The 25223-nt window shown below is 42.7% G+C and overlaps 2 pseudogenes; both read right to left on the bottom strand.

The window, feature by feature from the left end:
* Positions 1 to 688: 688 nt before the first annotated feature.
* LOC146648985 (uncharacterized) lies at positions 689 to 4567 on the bottom strand (annotated as a pseudogene).
* Positions 689 to 9771, bottom strand: LOC146648984 (uncharacterized; annotated as a pseudogene).
* Between the last annotated feature and the right edge of the window lie 15452 nt (positions 9772 to 25223).

Below are 25223 nucleotides of genomic sequence, written 5' to 3'. Positions count from 1 at the left end.
CAGCCAGTGAGAGTGAGTGGATATGACTGTTCCCACCACTAACACATGACCATAGGCCACTACTAGATTAACTTGTGACACATCTGCACCTGCTGCTATGATCACATTGAGTAGAGGCTGAGTGGCTGCACTTACCCCTGGTACATCCAAATCTACCCACAAACATGTTGAAAGATGCAATGCCAGCAATGTGGATTGTCAACACTGAAAACAATCAGTAAGCAAAGACAACAGGGATCATTTGTTTCTGTTTATTTAGCACCCACAACATTTGTAGTCGCCTTCTGCACAGGGGAAGTCCACACACACCGTGTGGTACCACTTTCCACAGAAGGTGCAATCTGCAAGATTGAATGAGATTGTCAGGGTCATTGTCTGACTGTTTATTACTAATCACTGTGTAACTGCTGTACATTCACAGTAACTGCCATCTCCTTATAAATGTTTATTAGATTGACCACACTTATGCAGACTGTATATCACAACCAACTCTAACATGTTTGTTTGCAGAGGGCAGACACAGACAGACTACGCTAACGACATGTGATGTTACAACACTGGTGAAATATTAGTGTGTTCACGACATTTTTCGTATGGGCAAAAGTATTGATATCAGGATGGTGATTCTTATGTGTATGTCATTTGGCATTTTGTACAAATGTAGGCTGATAATAAATACATGATATCATTTCATTCATTTCAAAGGTTTATTTGCATGACGCACAAACAGACACAATTGAAAGGTACAAATGTGCATGACACGAATTCAAACGTGGTGCAGATGTGTGTCACAGGTTGATCTGGCTGTAGGCTGTGGCACTTGGCCAGAGGTGGCGCTGGTTGACTCGACTCCATGTTAGTGCACAAAGTAAACTGCACGCTGTAGTTGTGAAGCAAAAACGCTGAATTCGGAGAAATAAACCGTGCGAGGGGAACGATAACGACGACAAGAGTCTCCCGATCGTTTACTCTTGCTGTCCTGTGAACAACAACGGCGTGGTGTTACTTGTTTGCTGTTTTCGCGATCGCGTCACGCATGAGGATATCACCAGGTAAACTCGCCACATTTTTAAACATTTTGTTGTTCAACAGCATCAAGACTGACGGAGTGTGTTTGAGACAACCTCACAAGTGTCACAGATGACACATTTGGCGTTTTTTTGCTGGTTTGTCGGTAGCAGCTCCTGAAACGCAAGACTGCCACACATCTGTTCGACCAACGCCAGTTGATCTAAACGCCAGTAGATCTGGAACACCGGAACAACAGGCACGGCACCTGCACCGCCATGTCTGCAAAACAAGCGCACCCAAACAGGACGCACTTTTCAGAGGTATGAAACATTTTCAGGGTTTTTTTTAGCCCCTTTTGCATTAGTGCCTGCTCGACTCGCCACAACTCGACTACACTGGGTTTCCACTATAACCAATACCATCTAATATGGGTGCTCGTTGTTATAGCAACGTGTAATCTTAATTAAAATGTGACATGAATGCGGGGGCTGTTTGTCAGATTCCGGGAGCATGGCGTTGTTTCTTGGAGCAAACCGTCCTAGTGTACATTCCTGCGGTCACACAATAATTCCAGCAGAAATTTAAGTAGATAGGGCGGGTTGCCACTTAATTTTGTGTTGTGCACATGCGCAGAAACAACAGGTAGGATGGTTTGTGAGGTCGCATGGATTCCCAGAACACATTTCTCTCATTTTTTTGTGAAGTAGATGTTCTCATGACCTATCGAGTGATGCCACTGACCAGCCAATCAGTGGCATGCTGTCCGATGACGTAATAGTTTAATACCTGCTCGGATCGCTTGGAACCCGTCCGAGCAGGTACTAAAGCAGTACCAGGAACTAGTGATGTGACGTTCTGTGTCGAGGCTTCAAAGCTTGTGTCGAGTAATTGAGGGGGCGTTTCCGCGATGCGCGTATCGAGGCTTGCTTCATTTACGGGAGGAGCTGAAAAGACAGTGTCACTATAATTATCGTGCGAGTTACAGGTTTTTCACAATTTGCCTCAAAGTGACACAAGGTCTAAAAACTCCCCATTCAAAGTCTCAGAGCTAAAATACTGAAACTGAAGGCATTTTCTGTAACTTTATTGCAGTTTATTGTTTGATAACAGCATTTTGGTTATTTTGTAAGTGATTTAAGTGTTACTCACATCCTGTCACTGCTGAGATTTCTTCTGCTATGATGGGTCATTGGAGTTTAACTGCCTAACAGTTACATTTATTTCTGTACCTCAATAAATCATGCTCAGTTTTTCCACATGATCTCTCCTTATTGAACTGCTTTTGTAGATAAGCTTCAAGCCAGAAAGCAACAACACCTAAACCAAAAATATTATCATCAGAAGTGAGAAAGTGTCTGGACTATCTCCAGCTGCGTTGCATGTATTAAAGATAACTTCAGACACTGTCTGGTTGTCATGTCTGAAACAGGCTGTACAGTCACACAGATAAAAGACAGCAGTCATGTTTCTAATATTACAAATCAACCAGAAAGATTATGAAGATAAAAGCTGTGAGACCCCACTAGAGAACGGATGGCTTGTTATCATTACATGAAGTGATTTAGAAATAAGCTGCCAAGTGGCTGCTGTGGCTGCTGCTGCTGCTGTTGCCTTTCTAAGATGCCCTCCACAATCTTCTCTATTGAGACTTGTGTCAGTGGTGTAGACAGGGCAGGAGGAGGCGGGTTAAAGACGGCAGGGCTCTATGGTGACTACAGGGACACTAGTTGTTTCACTGCCTTCAGTTAAAGACTGCCACAGCAGCTGCTGGGCAGCCACAGGTTTTGGAACAGAGGGTGGGGGCTGAAGGGCAGCTGGTTCATCTTTTCTCAGAGTTTTGTGTTTGTCCCAGTTCAGAGGGACTGGACGGCAGCCTGGCTCTCTGTATTCAAGCCCAAATTGCTCTCCAGTGTCTCTGTCAGAGAGGTGAAGTGCAGTGTACTTCTCCTGACCAGTCACTCTTCTGGAGGCTGCATTAAACTCCACCACTAGAGCTGGATCAAAAACACAAGGTAGCATGACACCTGGCTGCTTAAGCTCCACCAGTCGTTGGTAGTTCCATCGTGCCACCCCTGTGATGCCCTGGGCCTGGAATAGTTCAGTGGAAACGTGAGTCCCGGTGATCCACTGGGCCTGGTGGAAATGATAACCCTCCTGCTGTGAAGTGCCTCGGACAGGAATCCAGATGGGGACCTTGGCACCTTCACCAGGGACATGGTTAAGCTGAAGAGTCCCACCGTACCTAAACATTACACCCTCTGAGAGTTCAGGGTCACTTAGGCAGCCACGCAGAATGTGCACTGCGTCACGTCTTCAGCATGGATGGCTTGAAGAGTGGGACGTTGTTGGGGTCTGTGGCCAGGTGAAAATGGTTCAGGACCTTTTCCACTCTGTTCAGCAGCTCAGTGGGTTGTGGTATTTGGATCCTGCAGTGCTCCCTTATGTGTTGCTTTGTGGGATTAGCAGGATGGATGCCACAGAACTTATAAGCATCCTGGAGCCTCTTCAGGTCTGCCTGATCAACCACTGAGAATGCCGCAGAGAGAAGCTGGCAGAAAGTGCTGAACAGAGGAAGATGCTCAGAGGTACACTCCCACAAAAATCGCCTCAGGCAGTGGAACAGGTCCAGTTTTACAATAATGTTCTTGTTGTAGTGGGTTCGAGAGGCACAGCTGTTTGCCACTGGTCCAGATGTGGCCGCAGCAACAACAGCAGGAGTGGTTTTTCAGGCATCCCACGATAGATTTTCGACAGGGATGCAGTCTGGGATCTTAAATGGAGCACAGCAATCCCTAAATGTAAGAAATACAAATACATGTAAGTATATGGAATATTATGTGTGTGCATCAAATTGATCTGAAAAAGAAAAACTCAGTTTTTCCAGACAGATTAGCAGTTTGAATGACAACGATGATTACGGTTTTTACCTGTCCACCCAGTGGTAGCCGGCCTTTTCCACTCCTGCATCACTGTACCTCTTGGCCATTCCCTGGTACATGGGCTCCAAGGACCTTTCTGTGTCAGACTGAACCATGACCCACGAAACAATCAGCCAGTTTTCATTCATTATGGAATAACTGGACATGACCCCAGATGCCAGCATGACTTTTCGTGCCACCTTCCTGATGTGGTCAGACCTGGAAATGTGGCCAAAAGTGCCCTGGAGGAGTTTGGATATGGCTGGATGTTGACGTCGGAATTCGTCGAGCAGGCAGTCAGTCAGGTAATGGCTGGACACAGAGACGCCACACCAGGCATGTGGGTCTTCATAAGACCTGAACTCCTGTGGCTTATTTTCCTTCCTCAGGAACTGCCCAATGGTCCTCTGTGCATGAGCTCCTGCCTCAGAATCCCAGACCGATCCTGTGGCATGGAGGTACGTCAGGTGAGCTCGCTCGTACTTGAGGTGCATGAGTTCATTTATTTGGTTTGCCATGTCTGTTGGAGATTTGCCAGTCCTCCTGAGCTCATCCATAACAGACTTGCAGATGGCCTTTTTGTTTGTAAGAAAAGCAGGGAGAAGGTTGGTAAACCTTTGGGCAGTTTCTCCAGCCATCGTGGATTGTCAGCAAACCAGTTCCTGCGACAAGCCCTGCAGCAGAGTCGTGAAGACAGGATGTAATACTGACCACTGGTGCCAACAATTACACGTGGCCTGCCCACACCAGCAGAGACCACTTGTGAACGAAAGCAACCATGGAGACATGGCAAGATATAATTGTTTCTTAACCTGACCATGATAGCACTCTCAGGTTTCATTTTACATTTTATGCACAGGGCGATTACATCTGATTGGGTCACTTCCAAACTCGTCCTGCCTTTGTCATCATCATCATCTTCATCCGCTTTATCCGAGGCCAGGTCGCGGGGGCAGCAGCCTAAGCAGAGAAGCCCAGACCTCCCTCTCCCCAGCAGTGTTGCCACAGTTACTTTGAAAAAGTAATATATTACGGACTACTGATTACTCCTTCCAAAAGTAACTTAGTTACTTTACTGATTAGTTTATTTTTAAAGTAACTAAGTTAGATTACTAGTTACTTTATTAGTTACTTTCAGAAGCAGCCAATAACACTCCCCACTGCCTCAACATAAAAACATCAACCAATTTTGCCAATACTCACTTTATTGGAAGTGTATTTTAACAGTAATGTCAACAATATATCTCCTGACATTTGAAGTTGAACTTAAAACTTTTTTCCTGACAGAAATACTTGTTTGTATGAAAATAAAGACAGTCTTGTTACTTCACTTAACATAAATACTTTTTATAAAAAAACAAAAACAAACAAAGAGTCTTTCTTGACTTCCCTTAAGATACTTTTTATACCATCCACATGTAAACACTATTGTCCGCTTTTGTAACTTTGGACTAATCTTATGAAAAAAAAAAGAGACTGCAGGTCCAACTTAAATTGCCTTACTTCCTTGCAGGTAATTGATTTAAGTTAATCAACTTGAAAACTTTAATAAGTTTATTAAGTGACTTTGATAAACTTAATTTAATTACTTGTAAATAGTTATTTAAATTGGATTCCCCATTCTCTGTTTTTTCAGTATATGTTGTCATCGCATGTTATGGGGGAAACAGTAGAGTGGAGCGAGTAAACCAGTGGTTGTACCTCATTAACAGAAGCTTCTCAAACCTTTTGTCAGAAAGTCGATGTCTTTTAGGCGTGAGCACCAAACCTCCCAGACTAAAAAGCCGCTCCACAGGAGCACTTGATGGGGTTGGAGTGTTATACTTTAAAAAAATTGTCTTTATGCTTGAAAATTTATGCAGAATCTGAAGGTCGTAGCCTGACATCAGGTAGTCCATGACTTCTTTTTCTGCAGAATAGGTCTCCTCCTCTGGCTCTGCCTCAAAAGTGAAAAAGTCCATCTCACCTTGGCTGCTAGATGTAGTAGCACTGGGCACACTGGCAGGGTTTTTTGCCAGAGGAACAGTGGTGCAACACTCTGCTGTCAGAAGCTGTTTTACTCGCTCCCTCCTTCCTGCATCTCTCAGCCATCGGAGTTTGAATTTTGGACAACTGGCAGCTGCAAGAAGGGCATCTTTGTCGTCCAGCACACCGGCGAAATGAGTCTGAATAGCCTAAAAAACATAATTGATATTTTTTATGCCTACAATTTATTATGTTATTGAATTATTTGCAAACCATGCCTAATATGAGATCAGTATTATGGATTTATTTTGTTTTAGGTTACTTGTAAACATTTTAATTGTTTTAATCTTATTTTTCAATGATAATTAATATTCTGTTCCATGTTTGTGAATTGTATGAAGCAAAAAATCTGACTAATTTCAAGATAGAGCGTACCTGTACAATGGCATCTGGAAGGCCTGCAGTCATCCTGGAGAGGTCATCTTTCACAGCCTGGGTCTTCTGCATCAGAACTTCAAGTGTTGGTAGTAAAGTATGGACAGTCGCCTTGTAAAATGTCCAGTGCTGCAGTCAGAGGTTTCATGGACATGCAGTACTCATGCAGGAACTGGTATTCTTGATCTTTGAAGCACTTCAGTCCTAGCTTTGTGCACAGAGTATTCAGCTCACCCATGGGGATTTCTGCAATTCTCTTTACAGCATCAAAAAAGGAATTCCACCTTGTGGATGTTGGTATTAGGAGCTTTCTTTTGCTGATTTCTTCCACTGTTTCTGATGCAAGTGTAGATCTACTCGATTTGGTCCAAAGAGCTGTGCATTTTGCTGTGCTGCTCCTATACACAGCCCTGCTCTCTGCATTAGTTGTTAAATGTTTCTCCACATCACGTGTGCAAATTATGTTGATGGTGTGCGAAGCACACCTGCGGTGCGGGGGAAGAGACAGCTGACCATCACTTTCATTCTCAGCCGAGAGGATTTCTGACAGATCAGAAAAAGTGACATCGTCGTCTTTGGGGCTGGACTCTTCCTCCTCCATCTCATCATCGGACTCCGTGACAGGATGATAAACTTGAAACGCCTTAACAAAGTTGGATCCATTATCAGTAACTGTTGCAACTACTTTGTTGAGTAATCCATAAGAGGAGTGGATGTTTTCGATTTCTGTACCAATGACATCATACGTGTGTCTACCACGAATTCGCCTACATGCTAATGCAACCTTGTGGCGCTCTAATGTGGTTCTACTGATCCAGTGGAGCGTTACTCCCATATAGCTTCTGTTGTTAGCAGTCCAAATATCCACGGTAGTTGAAACAAAGTCAATCTCTTTCAGTGTGGCCTTCAAATTTCTCTCCATTTCTGTAAACTCCTTCTCCAAGTAAGAAGTAAAAGTCGTTCGGTGAGGCAGCTCGGCATTAACAGAAGTAGGGATCTTTTTTATTATGGCACGAAACGAGGGCGAGTCAACAGTGTTTATAGGTAGCATTTCTTCTACAATATACTGCGCGACCAACTTCTTCAATTCTTCATCACTTACTGGTTTTGCACCAAAGTCCAACTTTTGTTGTTTGGGGGGTGTAGGACCTTCTGCGGAAGTCACGGCTCTCTGCTTCGGACCACTTGGTGGGACTCTCTCTGTGAGTTTGACTGAGCTGTGCTGCGACTCCAAATGTTTCTTTAAGTTTGACGTAGTGTTTTTGAAGGTAGATAACACTTTTTCGCCAACACAGAGTGTACAACGAACCTTAATATTTAAATCTTTAGTTGACAGAAACTCAAAATAGTGACTATATTTCCAGCTAAAGAACGAACATCACTCTCCCTCCATTGTTGTTTACACTTTTTTACGTCGCTGGCTGCTTGTGAGCGGGAAACGTGACCTGTCGCTTATGTGACGTTTCACGACACGTATGCGTTTGTCATCCGCTGAGACGAAAAGAAGAAACCAAATCTTTTTGCTTAAAAAATAGTAACGCACAGTGGTTTGAACAAGTAACTTTAATCTGACTACTGTTATGGAAATAGTAACGCGTTAGATTAGTCGTTACTGAAAAAGTGGTCATATTTGGAGTAACGCGTTACTAAGCAACGCGTTACCGGCATCACTGCTCCCCAGCCACCTCCTCCAGCTTATCCGGGGGAACACCAAGGCGTTCCCAGGCCAGCCGAGAGATATAATCTTTCCAGCGTGTCCTGGGTCTGCCCTGGGGCCTTTGTACACAGCTTAAATATTTCTGATTGGATCTCACATTTTTTATTTTTTTTTAGACCAAAGTATCAATATATTCCATTGCACTTTTTTTTCTCGTGCACTAGTTTTTAGTTAGTTATTGTCTCCCTTTCATCATGAAAACAAAGGTAACTGACAAAAATTATGACAAAAATAATTGGTCAGTGAAATTAACACTGGATAAGAGCACCCATGCTGATGTAGCATTAACTTGTAGCTTAAAAATAGCACGCACAAACCATTCCATAGGTGCAAGATTTGCATGACAAATTGAGGTATTCAGTACAGTTTCTATTACAACATTTTATTGAGATTGATGCCATATATAGGTTGTTCCCCCAAGGATCGATATAGTCTGTGTAGTTGGAATTACTGGGTGGTCCCATCATGCTGTGTCCACATCAGTCAAATATCTGTTGCAGTCAGCTGGACCACAATTAAATAATTCTGAGCAGCACTTGGCAGACTGCAGCAGCCTGCATGTGTGTGTTCCATGAAAATCAAAAGTAACAAAAACCCTGCCATTCCTCAAGCCTGAATCATTTCAGTCACATTTTCTCCTGGAGATGTCTAAAGACAGGCTGTCTTTTGTTGCCATAGAGACCTGAATCCCCCCCGAACACAGTGTAGAGATCTGGCAGGTTTTTGACCATAATTCCGGGTTGTCACCCTCTGGCAGTAATAGGGGGAATATGTAGCACACAAGCACAAACTCCTTGTCTTGGTACAGAGCTCTCACTGCGGGACCAAAGTGCCACTTAAATCCAGACTCAAATTTTCTGTGATTGCAGGTTCCGATGGAGACATCGCCTGTTCATCATCTCCGCTCCCAACGACGAGGAGTGGGCCTATCAGCAGCAGCCTTACGCCCTCAACAGCCAAGCCTGCAATCTGGGTGAGTCACCAGAAGTCAACCAGTTTCACTTTTCAGAGGTCACTTCAGTTGCTAAAAGCTCAAATATGCTCGCCACCCAAGCTCTAATTGTGTCTCTCTGCTGCTAGGTGCTGTTTAGGTGATGTAGGTTTTTTTCTCCAAAATCTGCTGCCTGCTGCAACCAAAAAACAAATCTATAAGAAACACAGTTGCAGGCTCAATGAACCGATTGTTAGTGTGATTAACACTTCTTAGTCTAATTTATCGTTGTTATAAGATTTTACTATTTTGCTTATTTCTATTGTTTTACTGTATTATCTGTTTATTTACTCATGTAATGCAAAGCTTAAAGGAGCACATAGTGTTCACATATTTTTATGCCTTTGACACGTGTGCATAGACACATGAACTCTGCTTTAACTGCTGAATAGAGGAAGAGGCTCCTTGGTAACAGGAAAAAACCGTCTTCTCTGAAAGAGAGCGACTACACACACACATACATTCACACATACATCTTTACTATCTTTAGATATACTCAAGTCTGAAAAAGAGGAAATGTCATGAAACTGCTTCTGTGTATAAATAAAGCCTGACTGCAGCACTTCGGTGTGAGTATCCATTCTCTCTCACCCGTGCACGTAGTTCTTTGAAAACTCTCTGACTGTCTTGTATTCCTTCTTAGTATATAATGTCAACAAACTACTGACATTTAATTGGTCCTTCGAGCCGGATAGTTGACTGATATTATTAGTCCAACTGTCCACAGACGGAGTCTTCGGATCCTGACGTCGTGACCGCCTGCACTGAAACGCTCGCTTCCAGGAAGATGAGGAAAGACCACAGTCGTAAATTCGTCTGCTGGCCGGTGTTTACTCAGGCTTCACGGCGACAGGACTCGATAACACCGGATAAGAACACAGCGCTACTTTGAAGGTGAATATAACACAGTCATAAACATCATGCGTTTGAAATAAATCGACTTTACAACGACACTCATACCTGTAGAATCCTGTGTGGATAATAAGAGTCCTGTGTGGACACTAAGAGAGGTCCTGTGTGAACCGAAGGTTCGAAAGTAACCTATAAGACGGGATTGCACTTCCTGTGTGGATCGCACCCGCTAAAAACTTTAACAAGGGAAGGTTAGAAAGTAACCTATAAGACGGGATTGCACTTCCTGTGTGGATCGCACCCGCTAAAAACTTTAACAAGGGAAGGAGTGTCGAGTAAAAGCAGGTTTTTTTTAAGCGCGCAATGTATATGTGTAAAGAGTAAGTACGCCTTTGAATAGAGACTCTAGGTCTCTGTGCTACTCTTCTGTTTTCCTGTGAGGTATTGTGTGGTGGGAAAGAGAAAGGTTGCGCTTCATCGCATAAAATTGGGGCCGCCCTGAGTTTAGCTCAGGGTAGAAGGCTGCCTCAATAACCTCCTCCGACCTTTGTATCCACCAAACTTCATAGTGTATGTGTTGGCAGTATTAATAAAATAAACATAAAACAAATAAATTAAAATGGGAAATGAACCCACAAGACCTGAATTAACCGCTGATGAGCAGTGGATGGAGAAAATCCATCCAGGTGCCGGCCAAAATAAGCGCAAATAGGTGGAGAAATCCAAAGAAACTAAATTGTCCTACGTGGAGACCCTCCAAACAGAACTAAATAATGTAATATACTTGGCATGACGATCATGCCCAGATTGTATAAAATAAATAAAAGGAAATCATTCACATGAAAACCTTTTCTATAAAAAGAGAGATGCATAAGGTAGATTATGGCTGTGTCATTGTTCAGCCGAGGAAAGTGTGTGAAAAGATAAATGTCTCCAGCTTGGAAATGGGTGAGAACTGCAGCTCTCCCACAGTCCTTGATGGATACAAAATAAAATATAATAATAAACTACTTGGTTCGACATGCAACAGAGAGAATGAATGTGAATGAAGGTTGGATCTGAGATGAGGCAAACAGAAGACCAGTCTAAAAATAGGAAAAAGGAAATTTGTACAGATTGGATGAATTCTAAATCATCTGTTTGCTGAGTAAGATGATCCTAACTATTAATAATATTAATAATGGTATAAAATTAATAACAGGAAGTATCCTAGTCAGTATGATGTGAGATGGACAACTGTTATGAAGTCGTCTGCATCAAGCTTAAGGTTTGCTCAAACTCAGTATAATGACATATGAGATGAAGAAAATAAAGGCAATATCTAAACCAATTAGGTGCATAGAGGCACTTAACCTGTTTGAAAACCTGTAATTTATCCTAGATAAAATATTACTGAGATGTGGAGCACGTTTATAATAACAACTAATAAGCCAAACCCTGTAGATAATAACTAAACCTACAGGATTGAGAAGCTGAATTAAATATGTGGACACCGCTAAGTTGATGAGCATGTTACACATTTTCTTTTATCTTTATTTATTTTATTATTTTTTAGATCAGAGGCTGCATGCTATTAAAAGCCCACACATGCAGCTGTCTGTGAGCTCAGTTTTCCCCTGACACTTCTGCTTTGTTTCTGACAGCATTTTTCTTTGTCTTTTTGTGTCCTGACTCAATACAAGCAGCGCTACAACCAGTGTATGAGAGAATTAGAACCATACTAGCCCCAAGACCTGATTATGCAAAAATAGGAGAGACTAAACAGAAATAAAATGAGACAGCCTCTGATTTTCTGGATAGACTGCGCCCAGTCTTCCGACAAAATTCAGGTTTAGAATATACTGAAGGCCCGGAGACACCCTACCAACAACAGCTAAAAAATGCATTTTTGAAGGGCCTCCTCCCAAAAGTTAGAGCTCATGTAGATAAACATTGGGTCACCCAAAATACTGGGAACCTACCCGATGCTTTGCAGTATGCAGAACATGCAGTGAAAGTCCAAAAGAATAAAGCAGCCCAAAGTGGAGTTTTTGTAGTAACCACTGAAGGAGGTATCGTTGCATACACAGGCAGAAATCCACAAAAAGGGAAAGGCAAGAAACAGAATAGAGATGATAAAGAACGACATAGAAGGTGTTATAATTGTGATAAAGAAGGACATTTTGCCAGGGCAGAGACAATAGGGACAGTGAAGATGAAATGTGACTAGGCCCTAGCCCAAACACCCCACACGAACAGCTAGAGTGCGAGGGTGAAATTTTCAACATCCACCAGTTGCTTTTAGGCTCTGAACACAAATCAGAAGTAACTGTGTACATAAATGTCAAACCCAGCACTCATTTAACCACCTCTCCAACCTCATGCCTTGTAACTGAGAAAGAAAAGTGACTGATGTTAACCACTGTACATGACACAGAGATTGAGGCCTTGCCAAAATCTTTGTGGTCAAATGGGCCAACCGATGTAGGATTAATAAAACACGTTGATCCAATAAAAGTAAAAGTAACCTCTGACCGCAGACCAATGAAGCCACAATACCCACTATCTGCAGAAGCAAGAGACGGGATTCGCCCGGTCATAGCCAGTGTTGGGACTAACGCGTTATTAAGTAACGCGTTACAGTAACTACGTTATTATTGTGGTAACGAGCACGGTAACTAGTTATTATGCCAAAATCAGGAACGCGTTACTCGTTACTGGGATTTAGATAGGGTCGTTACTCGTTACTTCGTGTGGTGGCATCGCGGAGTTTCCACAGATTCAGTAACATTAGCAAGTGGTGGAGGCAGCAGGTGGATGAGGGAAAAGGGACGCAGAAGGAAAAGAGACCCGAGGCGGCCGCCGGTCCAAGTGTGAACTGAACTTCAGGTAAGAAGTTATGACCTGCAGTCTCTCTGGGTCAGATATAAACCAAGCTTAGGTGGAGTTTATTTTCGTTATTCTGACTTTTTCCGTACTGCGTGCTAGCTAGCATGACGGAGTTTCTACACAGCTGGGTGGTGCTATGAAGTTAATGATGTTGAACCTTAATTTGTTCATAAGTTATTAGAGTTGCCAACCGTCCCGTCTGGTATTCAGAGAAAATATTACGCGTTTCTTATTGAGGTGAAAAGGAACAGTTTGTCCCGTAATTCAGCTACAATGAAAAAGGCACAAAGCTGGAGTTATTCTGTGTCTTTACGCTGCACAGCTGCCTCTTCTTCTCTCATTCTCCCCCCTCCCTCTCCCGTTTCTACTTCAATCATGAAACTGATCAATGATCAGCTGATCGGCTCTCTTGTTTGTTTATCGCCCACTTTGCGCCGAAAGAGGAAACCAGCGGATGTCGCGCTAAACAACAGCAGCACGTTTAAGCTTGATCAGCTGTTGTTAGAATTTATTTAATATTAATTTCTAGTATCAGCTGATGTTTGCTGGAGCCACAGCTGTAAAAAAAAAAGCTGCTGGTCATGATATGGTTTGGTTATCTGGTGAGAGGGAAACATGAAGATGAAACCAGGAGATGTCCTTACTGGATCATCAGAGCTGAGCAGGTGATGGAGAAACAGGTTTACCTTTTAGATGACATGAATGAGTTGAAGGGAAGTTATGAACTGTTTCTGAGAGACAAATAACCCCAGGATCCTTTTTTAGGTAGCTGACAGCTGGTAACTGTGCAGGTGCGGATCTAGCAAAGTGTGGCCAAGGGGGCATGTAGGGCATTAACAGGGAATGGGGGGCACAAAGAAATACTTTTCTTTCTTATTCTCATTTAAAATGTCTAGCTTTTAAAAAATAATTATCTGAATCTTACAACAAACGATTGATAGATTGATGCATATATACCATCAAAACAGTGAACATCACTGTCACAACAGTGTTTGTTTTCATTCAAAGGCTTTATGATTTTTCCTATAATGGTGGGCCAGTTTCTAGTCAAAATGCCCGGGCCAATTTTCTGTCCCAGTCCAGCCCTGTATGCAGCTCATCTGCAGTCTGGTGTTACCTACATCTTCCTATTCAGAAGGCAGAATTTCTGAGTTCTGAGTACAATCGAAAGCACTACGACTGCAGTTTTTGTGTTGGATGTAAAAGGCGCACATGACTCTGTGACGTAGGCTAGAATCATGGCAGCAGTCAATGACGGTCCAGGCGTGGGATTTCTCTCGTGGAAATATGCACGTTATCATATCCTTTCTATTGGTAGGTGGCACAGTGCACTTGTGGCAAGTAAGCAAGCTAGAAGACTGGCAAAGTTATGGAAGAAACACATTAACAAGAGAATTCTGAGTAAAACCAAAGTTACTTTCCCTAGTAACTAGTTACTTTGAAAGTAACGAGTAACTTGAAGTAACTGAGTTACTTTTGAGAGAAGTAACTAGTAATGTAACTAAGTTACTATTTTAAAGTAACTTACCCAACACTGGTCATAGCAGACATGGAAAAAGCAGGGATTCTGATAAAAACAACAAAAACAACATGTAACACGCCTATATTTCCAGTAAAGAAAGCAAGCACAGGAAAATATAGACTTGTACATGATTTGAGAGCAATTAATGACATTACAGAACAAATCCCTCCTGTTGTGGCAAACCCACACACAATATTGAACCAAGTGTCACCCAGAGAACAGTGGTTTTCAGTAATTGATTTATCTAATGCTTTTTTCTCTGTGCCTCTGCACCCAGAGTCACAGAAACTGTTTGGCTTCACGTTTGATAACCAGAAATACACATACACACGCTTACCACAAGGTTTTCAAAATAGTCCAACACTATATGCAGAAGCGCTTAAGCACTCAATGTCCACTTGCAGTCTGCCCGCTCCAGGACAGTTCCTGCTCTACGTAGATGACATTCTGGTAACCGGAAACACGCAGGCAGACCGCAAGGAAAACACCCTAACTGTGTTGCTACACCTAGCACAGCAGGGTCACAAAGTGTCACAACACAAGCTGCAATTGTGGCAATCAAAGGTCATATATCTAGGTCATGAGTTGACAGGACAGGGCAAGAAATTGCTAGACAGCCGGAAAGCAGCTGTACAAGATGCTCCAAAACCATTAACAAAACAACAAATGATGAGCTTCCTTGGTCTCTGCAACTTTTGCAGAAGTTGGATTCCAGAATATGCCCTCAGGGTCCAACCCCTGCAAGACTTAATTTATGGAAAAAATCTAGCTTTGAGAGATAAGTTGACATGGACGCCTGAAGCAGAACAGTCATTTCAGAATTTAAAATCAGCTCTGCAAACTAGCACTGTCCTAGCATTACCAGACTATGACAAGCCATTTTACTTGCACGTGGATGGCAGCTCTGGATACATGAAAGCCGTACTGACACAAGCTTTTGGGGATAGACAGCGGCCATTGGCATTTTATTCATGTAAACTTGATTCTGTGGTTGCTGGCCTTCCTACCTGCGTGCAGGCCTGTGCGGCTGCAGCAGAGGCAGTTAAAAAGTCAGCTGATATCATTTTAGGACACCCTTTAATTGTTAAAGTGCCACACGCTGTTACCTCGATACTGCTGCAAGCGAACCTCTCATATCTAACACATGCAAGACAGCTATCATATGTAGGCATCCTGCTTTCACAGTCACACATAATACTATAGAGAAGTGTAACCAGCTAAATCCGAGTACTCTGCTTCCTGTGGAAACAGATGGTGATGCACATAGCTGTTTGCACAAGCTAGATGAGGAAACGAAACCGCGACCTGACATATATAGCACACCACAAATATCCTTTGTAGACATCTTTGTAGAAGGTTCCGCAAGCAAGGACAAAACTGGACGAAACTGTGTTGGTTATGCTGTGACCACAATAGATACAGTTATTGAAGCACGGCCATTAACCTCTTCACACTCAGGCCAAAGTGCAGAGTTAACAGCAGTCATCAGAGCCTGTGAATTATACAAAGACAAAGATATAAACATACACACAGACAGCCAGTACGTCTACGCTGCAGTACACCATTTTGCGAAGATATGGCAGAACAGAGGTATGATAACATCAACTGGCGCACCAGTACAACACGGTGGTCTTTTGAAAAGACTGCTGGAAGTCATCACATTGCCCAGACATTTAGCCTTATGTAAATGTGCTGCACATCAGAAAGATGACTCAGACATCACTAAAGGAAATGACTTTGCAAGATAAGGCAGCAAAAGAGGCAGCAGGAAAAGAAGCAGACGCTTTTACATTAACCCCCTGCCCTCTGATATCAATAGATGTTTTGAAAGACGAACAAAAAGCAGCATCACAAAATGAAAAATCCTCCTGGTTAAAAGACGGAGCAATATTACAAGACGATATCATGACATGACCTAAATCTTTGCACAAAGCGGCAGCGTTGGTGACCCGTGGGAAAACCCACGTGTCAACAGCGGGGAGGCTACTTATACAAATTAAACAATTCTACACAAAAAATTTTGAAAGTTCAGCAAAAGAATTTATCAGAACATGTATGGTTTGCCAAAGACACAACGCACAGGGAAATTTACGACCAAAGCGAGGGCATTTCCCTAAACCACCACATCCATTTCACACTATCCACATGGATTTCATAGAATTAAATGAATCACAATCCTCCAAATATGCACTTGTGATAATAGATGTATTTTCTAAATGGCCAGAAATATACCCAGTGAAAAAAGCAGATGCAATTTCAGTAGCAAAATGTTTGTGTAACCATTTTATACCCACGTATGGCATTCCAAGTTTAATACGATCTGACAATGGCACACATTTTGTAAATGAAGTAATAAGCAAAGTCTCTGAAGCTTTAGGTTTTAGCATAAAACACCATTGTGCCTATCACCCAAGCAGTGCAGGATTAGTCGAGAGAACTAATGGCACAATTAAACAGAGATTAAGAAAATGTATGGAAGAAACTAAAAGACCATGGCCTGAATGTTTGAGTTTAGTTAAACTATGGATGAGAATAACTCAAGGAGCAAGAGGTCTGACCCCATTTGAAATTATACATGGCAGGGCATTCCCACTGCCCATTACCAGTGAACCAATTAATAAAGCTGCAGCAGAAACAACAATGGCAGAATGGATGATAAAACTATTTGAGAATAAAGAAGTGAGACTAAGCAATCAACTGCCGAGTGATCTCTCTCCAGTCTCTTGCAGGTTGAACCCCGGTGATTGGATTCTGATTAAAGTCCTCCAGCGGAAAAACTGGAGTGCTCCGAAGTGGGAAGGTCCCTTCCAGGTGTTACTTACCACACCCACAGCTTGTAAGATAGCCGAACGACCTTCGTGGATACATCAAACCCACGTGAAGAAAGTGTTTGCACCACAATAAGACGCCGGTTCCCCTGGCTTCTGAGTGATCTGCCGGTGGAGGAAGGGCTGATTGGGTATATCCCGCCTCTTCGCTTCGCACGGGGTCTACTCACCAGAAGTTTTAGGGGTTCCAGGTCATCACTGAAGAACAGACACTAATAAAGACTGACCTATCCCACCGAAGAGCAGAACCAATAATAACACCAGGGACGCCTGAATAAAATCTCAACAAGATGACTGAGGAAAACAATCTGATAAATCCAGAAGAAGAACCAGCCCCAGGATCAATGCCAGCACCAGCTCCAGCCCCAAAGCTGTGTTTGGGCGCTTGTGACATCAAAGGAAAGCAACTCATGTGCCGCATATTCTGTCTGATGGCCGTCCTCCTGATGACGGCGCTCTTTTGGTTGATGCCCAGCGGTACCCACAGGACAGAACCAACTATTCCCCGACCTAAGAGGTGGACCCACGACAATTCCCACCTCTCTGAGATGACTCAAGACCATGTTCACCCTTGGATGAATAACGCCTGGTATCGATACATACACAACAGAGTGGAGGAAAAAGAATGTTATGTCTGTTCTCACATGCCTTCAATTTCAGTCTACCCCACCATCTATGGTCGCATGATGAACAGTCACTGGCAAAGTGAATGTGCAGCAAGTTTTGCCAGCATTGGAAGACAACACTTTGCAATCAGCATGAAAGCTTCACTCCCAGAGAAGTGGCATCCTCTATGCTTCTACCAAGCGGCAGGGCAAGGACGCCACCCCCTGGGCCATACCAGCAACTGCAACGCAACCTATGGAGGAGTAAGGTAATGCCAAAAACATGCTCAGGATAGAGACACTCGACTACCGTTTTGGACTGTTTCTGAATGCTTCAACAGAAGATTGGCTGACCTGGCTACTTAGCAGGTCATGGAAGACATTGCTTATTAAAGGACTAATGCTCATTGGAGTACTTCTCATACTCCTTTGCTTATTCTCAACATGTGTGCTACCCTGTATCCGAAACATGATAAGCAGAATGTTCACTGTAAGAATGCAAGCTTATGTCGCATTATCCCAAAGCAAACAACAAGAAGAAATGCAATTTGAAGAAGATGACTTCTAATCATTAACTATGTATACCTAATAAAGCTGATCATGTATGTTTTTACAAAATGATACACTAGTTGAAAATGCACACGCAAGTGACTAGTAGTTGAAGTACATAAACATATATGAACAACAGCAGGGAATGTTATGAGATTTTACTATTTTGCTTATTTCTATTGTTTTACTGTATTATCTGTTTATTTACTCATGTAATGCAAAGCTTAAAGGAGCACATAGTGTTCACATATTTTTATGCCTTTGACACGTGTGCATAGACACATGAACTCTGCTTTAACTGCTGAATAGAGGAAAAGGCTCCTTGGTAACAGGAAAAAACCGTCTTCTCTGAAAGAGAGCGACTACACACACACATACATTCACACATACATCTTTACTATCTTTAGATATACTCAAGTCTGAAAAAGAGGAAATGTCATGAAACTGCTTCTGTGTATAAATAAAGCCTGACTGCAGCACTTCGGTGTGAGTATCCATTCTCTCTCACCCGTGCACGTAGTTCTTTGAAAACTCTCTGACTGTCTTGTATTCCTTCTTAGTATATAATGTCAACAAACTACTGACAATCGTAAACGGTCATGATGTGCCTGTTCACTGTACTCTGTACCCTATAAGAAATGTTGTAAGAGATTGAACAACTGACCTTCCGATTAGTGGAAGATGCACAGCCGCCCATAACAATCTTCTGTTTCTGCAAGTCCGAAAGTACAAAGATTCATTTACTGGGAAGAGATAGCTAAAAGAGCAGAACTCTTTATGAAACTTCCCTTTGATGACATGTTTATTCCTTCACTTCACACGGGCCTGTGTCATGTCCCTGCTTGCCAAAATGTTAGTCAGAATATTCATGAATATGTTAATCAAATGAAGAAGCAATGAAATCAAATGAACAAGTAATGTTTTTTTGTTTACTGCAACTTTCCAGACATTATCAGCCTGTGTTTATGCACATGAGCACTATGTGTGAGTTAATGCATGTTCACCAGCGGATGTGGAGAAGGATCCCAGATGACGGAACTGGCAAAAATCTGAACTGTTGTTCTTTTCCTCCCCTGGCAGGAGACTTTTCAGCCGGCCAGTTAGTCAACTTTTCCACAGTAACTTGAAAGTTATTATCGCACATCTCAAAAAGAGGCATTTGTCTCAACTTTGCAAATCTCAACAACCTGACATGTTTGACAGGTTTGTGGAAGATACATGTAAACTTTAAATAGCCCACGGTGAACTTTCCTTCTCTGTGAAACCAAATAACTGCTGTCAGCAGGACTTTCTGCCCAAGATAAACCTCACGTTTTTGTTTTGTTTGCACAAGCTGAAGATTTTGGACATTTCTTCCTGGCTCCCTTCAGACTTTTGTTGCTTCTGCATATTCATACAGGTTAACATAGTCTGTAAAAAACACTAAATGGTCTTTCACGCGTATGAGCTTGACCTTGAGTCAGATGTTTTATTGGTAACAATCAGCCAATAAATCTACAATTACATTATATCAGTTTCTGACCGACAAGTAACCTTTCACTTTTTTTCTTTTTTCTTTTTTGCCTGTCCCATTTGTTTCTTTAGCCATCAGAATTGTTGTCTGAAGACCAACAAGGATACCCAATGGATTTATTTTGCCAAAAGGATCATTGTGGCATTGCCGTATTGGTCCATTTGATCGACCTTTGTTTTTATTATTTATTTTATTTTATTTTCAGTTGTTACAGACGGGACAGACATGAGTGAGGGATAGGAAAGGGAGAAAGAAAGAGGAAGGAAAAGAAAAACAAAAGGGGAGAGGGACAGTGAGAAAGGGGGGGGGGAGAAAAAAATCTCCTGGATCACCTGTTGAGAGAAAAAGAATAGAAAACAAGCAAAAAAAACCAAAGCAACATACTAAACACAACACCATCGCAATAATCTAGCTAAGTGTAAACAGCAGTAAATACTATTTATTCAATGTTGTTGTGCAGCACGCAGGACAGACAGCGCACAATGTGCTTTGAAGTAGCAGCCAAGAAAGGTGTAATTTAAGTCTACGAGCAGTGAACACCCGTGTGCACACCTGTGTGGATCAGCGCGCTTGTATTCAAATGGTTTCCACATGTAATGGTCTGCAAGAGGATGTAGAGAGCCATAGCCCAGTCCCCCAGGGCATGAAGCAGGCATGGAGGAGATCCAGATGGAGGAGATCCAGGCCCCAGACATCCAGAGGCCCCAGAGTGCGAGAGCCCAAGGAGGACCACTGGAGGGGCATCCGTGCCACACTCATGGGAAGGGCTGAGGATCCCCAGACGAAGCGTCACCCAGTAGCCACCGAGCAGAAGCTAGAGGGGGCTGCACCGGCGTGCCCGCCGGCTCTGCCAGCAGCCAGCTGTGCCAGAGTGAACTGAGCTGCAGGCCCAGAGGCCGGAGGCCCGAGGGCCCCCCGCACCCCGGAGGAGGCCTGACCAAGCAACAGGCGCCAGGCCCCGCCAGGTAGCCACCGGGAGTGAGCCGGTACATACCTGAGCGCCCAGCCCCGGACACCAAGAACCACCAATGCACCGACCCCTGAGGGCATCAGTCACCGACAGGGAGTGTGGTGAGGGGAGATAGGCCTTGGAGGACCTGGGAGTTCCCAGAGAGGTGGAGTCTAAGACCCGACCTGACATATAGACACAGACAAACAGGCACACACAGACACAAACATGCATTCCCACCCTCATGCACACATATACAAACACTCAGCACTCACCCAACGTAAGGATTGACATAAATGGACATGTACACACAATCACACTCCCCAAACATACTCTATACCCCGGGTCCAGGTACCCTCGCCCCCAGAGGGGGAAACAGAACCCAGACCCAAGAGATGTTACCCTTCCCCCCGGGGTGGAGGCAAGCAGATCGTCCCAGGCTCCGCAGCAGTAGGGAGGCCAATCGGACAGCCAACATCTCCTCCCAGCCCCCCCGCCCCGATGGTTAGCAGAGAACGGGGATGTGTGAAGACCCCATACCTCCCTCCTCCCGCTCATGTGTAGTGTTGCTGCGTGTTGTTCTAAAGTGCATTTAAAACAAGGGAGAGCATGGTGCTGCTGCCAGAGAGCAGCAGGTGTTAGCACGGCCCCTCCCTGCCTGCCCTCTCTTTTTGAATGTTTCATGCCTGTTTCACCTTCAAACACACATACACTGTGTGTACACAGGGGCATTAAATAGGGGTTTATATTTAAGCCAAAGCAAATTTTTACAACCTTGCAATGATAAAAAATATTTTTAGCTTACTGTTGATCTGTGAAGCATTAACAGATTATCTATCATTTGTCCTAGCTTATAAAGCTCTCATGAAATATAACTTCCTAGAAAGTAACCTCAGTTTTATCTGAAATAAGAAGCAGAAAGTTAGCGGCCATCCAGGTCTTTATGTCTTTAAGACATTCCTGCAGTTTGGTGTGTATTATCTGGCTTCATGGACAGATAGAGCTGGGTGTCATCTGCATAGCAGTGAAAATTTATGCTATGTCTTCTAATGATGCTGCCTAAGGGAAGCATGTATAATGTAAACAGAATTGGTCCTAGCACTGAACCCTGTGGAACTCCATAATTAACCTCAGTGTGTGAAGAGGACTCACCATTTACATGCACAAATTAATTAATTATCGGAAATAATTAATTACATAAATATTTACAACAAATGTAATTAATTAATTAATTATTGACACATTTAATTATTTATTTATTTATTTCACATTTTAATTAATTATTGCCACATTTAAATAATTATTTAATTGTGTATTTAATTAATTCATTTTGGCACAGTTGACTCCTTCAGGTCTCACCATGAAATAATTTTATCTGTCAACCTCACCCATCAAACTCAGGAGGCGGGGTTAACACTGATCGAGTCAAAACCATTGCTTTGGCCTGGTGGCCATTGTTTTTAGCACACAACTGTTAGGATGCCTGGGTCGTCGACCCAGGGTTTTTGAGTTTATAATATTATGTATACTTTCTAGTTTTTGGTTTCTTTGAGTTCTGTCTTATGGCTTATGTCTCTGTCTTCTTTAGTTGCTCTGTCTCCCCTATCACCTGCATCGCCTTGTCTAGTTCGCGTCTATGTGTATCTTAAGTTCCTATATCCCCGTGTTCAGTCAGTGTTTGTGTCTGCCCTGTTCCCACGTCTCTGTTCCCTTTGTAGTGCCTGCTTATGAGCCTGTGTCTTTGTTCAGTCTGTGTTATGCGTTTCCTGTTTTACTTTGAAGGTCTGTGTCTTATCTCAGTGTGTTCAGTTTACGCTTCTTTGGTCTCGTCAGTTCTGATTTGCCCCAGCTGTGTTTCCCTCCTGTTACTCATTTCCTGATTGCTCCCTCTGTGTATTTAAGCCCTGTGTTTCTCTGTGTCCGTGTCGCAATCTACCGTTTATTTTGCTGTGTGTTTTGCCTGTCCACCGGTGTTAGTTTATTTTTGACATTTTCCAGTTATGCCATGTTTGCGTTCAGCATTAAAGCTGTTTTTGTTTAAGTTCTGTCTCCGGAGTCTGTGTCACGGTCTGGCTGGGGCAGACCGTATGTGTTGCAGAGGAGGACTCAAACACAGACCAAAACGTGGTGTGGATTAACAAAACAAGCCGTTTATTGAGACTAGAAATGAGGGTACAAAATAACAGGGCATCGGTAAAAACTAAACAATAACCTAAACTGGGTGAACTAATAACAAAACATGAAAAACCTTAACCATAGTGAACTGACATGGGTACCTGGAGCTGAGACATGGATGAGCAGACGACCTGACCCTGGCATGCAGAAAACAAAGGGCTTAAATACATACATGAGGTGATCAGGGGAAGTGGAGACACATGGGGGAAACAGCTGACAGACATGAACCTAATGACAGGACCAGGAGAGGAAAGCTAAATACAATAAACAAAGAACACATGACATTGTCAGAATAAAACAGGAAATACTAAAACTAAAACATGACAACACAACTTAACAGACCTAATATGTGATGAATAAATACAAAACCCCAAAACATAGAAAACCCAGGAACAATAACTGCCTAAACTAAAGGCAGATAGGAAATAACACAAACTAAATCACATAACAAAATGAGACAAATACAAACATGAACTCAGAGCGCTGGGTCAGAGACCCAGCCTGTGACAGTCTGCACCTTGGGTCCTATTCCTGTCTGCACACAGCCACACCTAACAACAACAACCAGCATGTGGAAACTCACAGAACTGAACTTTGAAAAACCCTGTTTGTGTGCCACCAAATACCGTTTTAATATTTTTTTTAGCGAGAATGTAGTGATTTAATCTTCATATGTCTGGTCGGTTTGTCAAGATACAGCCTCTTTGCAAAAGTGCTTCGATGATTTTGGAGATGTCTGCCCAGGATAGACCCGTTTGCCTCGCAAGCAATCAAGTTGTTATTACCACTGACAAAGCGCAGGCCCCGGTACACAGCTGTAATAACCCCCGCTGACACTGACTTCTTTTACTGAGGTTATATTTATCGGGGTTTTATTTCCTGATGTTCAGTCGCCAATTCTGAATTATAACTAACATTAAAAACATGTTTAAGGAGGAGAGAGAGCAAATAAATTTGATTAACAGCTGATCTTTGGGTTTTTGTTCAGTAATCAGCGTGACCTGCGTATAAACGTATAAATGAGATAATGTTGGTGTTTCCGTCATGTAGTAACTGCTGGCTTTAACTGTACAAAGGTTGTTCGACACTATGAAACACATACAGACTTCATGATGTTCGGCTAATATTTTTATTGTGAATAGTAATCATGAGGGTAAACGGACCTGTACACCACGGAGCGAGGTCAGCATATCCACGATATCTTCAGCTCTGAGTTAACAGTTTCCCAGCTGACTAGTCTAACTGACATCTACGAATATGTCACGGGTCATATCAATATGATTTTACAGAAGATCATCCTTATTACTGCCAACTATTCCAGAGACGTGAAAATCTACAGCATAAAGAACAAAAAAATATAGCAGTCTAACGCAACACTGTAACAGAGATGAACCGTCAGTTTGTCGCAGATCAAAGTGGAATGAAAGTGATTGGTTGAACAGGTGTTCGTGATCTGTGTTTTCTGCATTTTCATCAGCGTAAGAGACTCAGCAGCAGATTAGAATAACAGTTACACATTTAATAAATCACCAAATGAATACACGCAAGAAACGAGCAAACCTGTTCCGACAATTTGAGTTTGTGTTCCCTCAGCTGCAGACTCGCTGCTGTTTAAATGTTTGAGAGGAAGATTAGATATAAAGCAAACGTCAAACATAGACTCAGTCTGCGTTCACATTTGATATGAGGCCAGGACGGATAATGGCTGTGTCCTGTTTGAAGATCATATATGTAAAATTGTTGTCTGACCTTCGTCGAGCCAGCCGCTCAGAGTCCGTGGTTACCATGGTTACTGTATAAGCACCTATAATGTAAACAGCTGACACAGGGGAAACCTACCGGGAGCATGGGTGTTTATGGTTTTCATTGCAAAAGAACTGTCTGTCTATGTTTCAGTGCCCTGGTCTGCCACAGTTTCCACCAGCCCCACTCCAGTCTCAGCAGTTTAGTGACCTGACTGTTCCATTTTTAACTTTTGGTGTTTCTGCCTATCACAAGATTGATAACTTCAGTCAGCACTGTAGTGCATCATTCTCACATCAGAGGGACATTTGAATACTGTTTTATACAGCATATGACTGGAAGATGAATATCAAGCAGGCATAAGTGTGATGTTGATTGAACTGAGATCTCCTACTGTCATTTCTGTTGCTGGAGATGTCCACTCTAATTTAATTTAATTTAATTAGTTTGCTGCTTTGAATTATATGCAAACATGTCCATGTGGATTATATAAGTTTCTTGAGGAAGAGAAAATATGTTCATCAAAAGAAGACAGTTGAGGTACTCGGGGCATCTAACCAGGATTCCTCCTGGACTCCTTGG

This window comes from Rhamphochromis longiceps, linkage group LG17 (assembly GCF_057381845.1).
Source record: "Rhamphochromis longiceps isolate RC_006_pf linkage group LG17, R_longiceps_female_GT1.1, whole genome shotgun sequence".
NCBI lineage: Eukaryota > Metazoa > Chordata > Actinopteri > Cichliformes > Cichlidae > Rhamphochromis > Rhamphochromis longiceps.
This window is presented reverse-complemented; position numbering and strand designations above follow the sequence as displayed.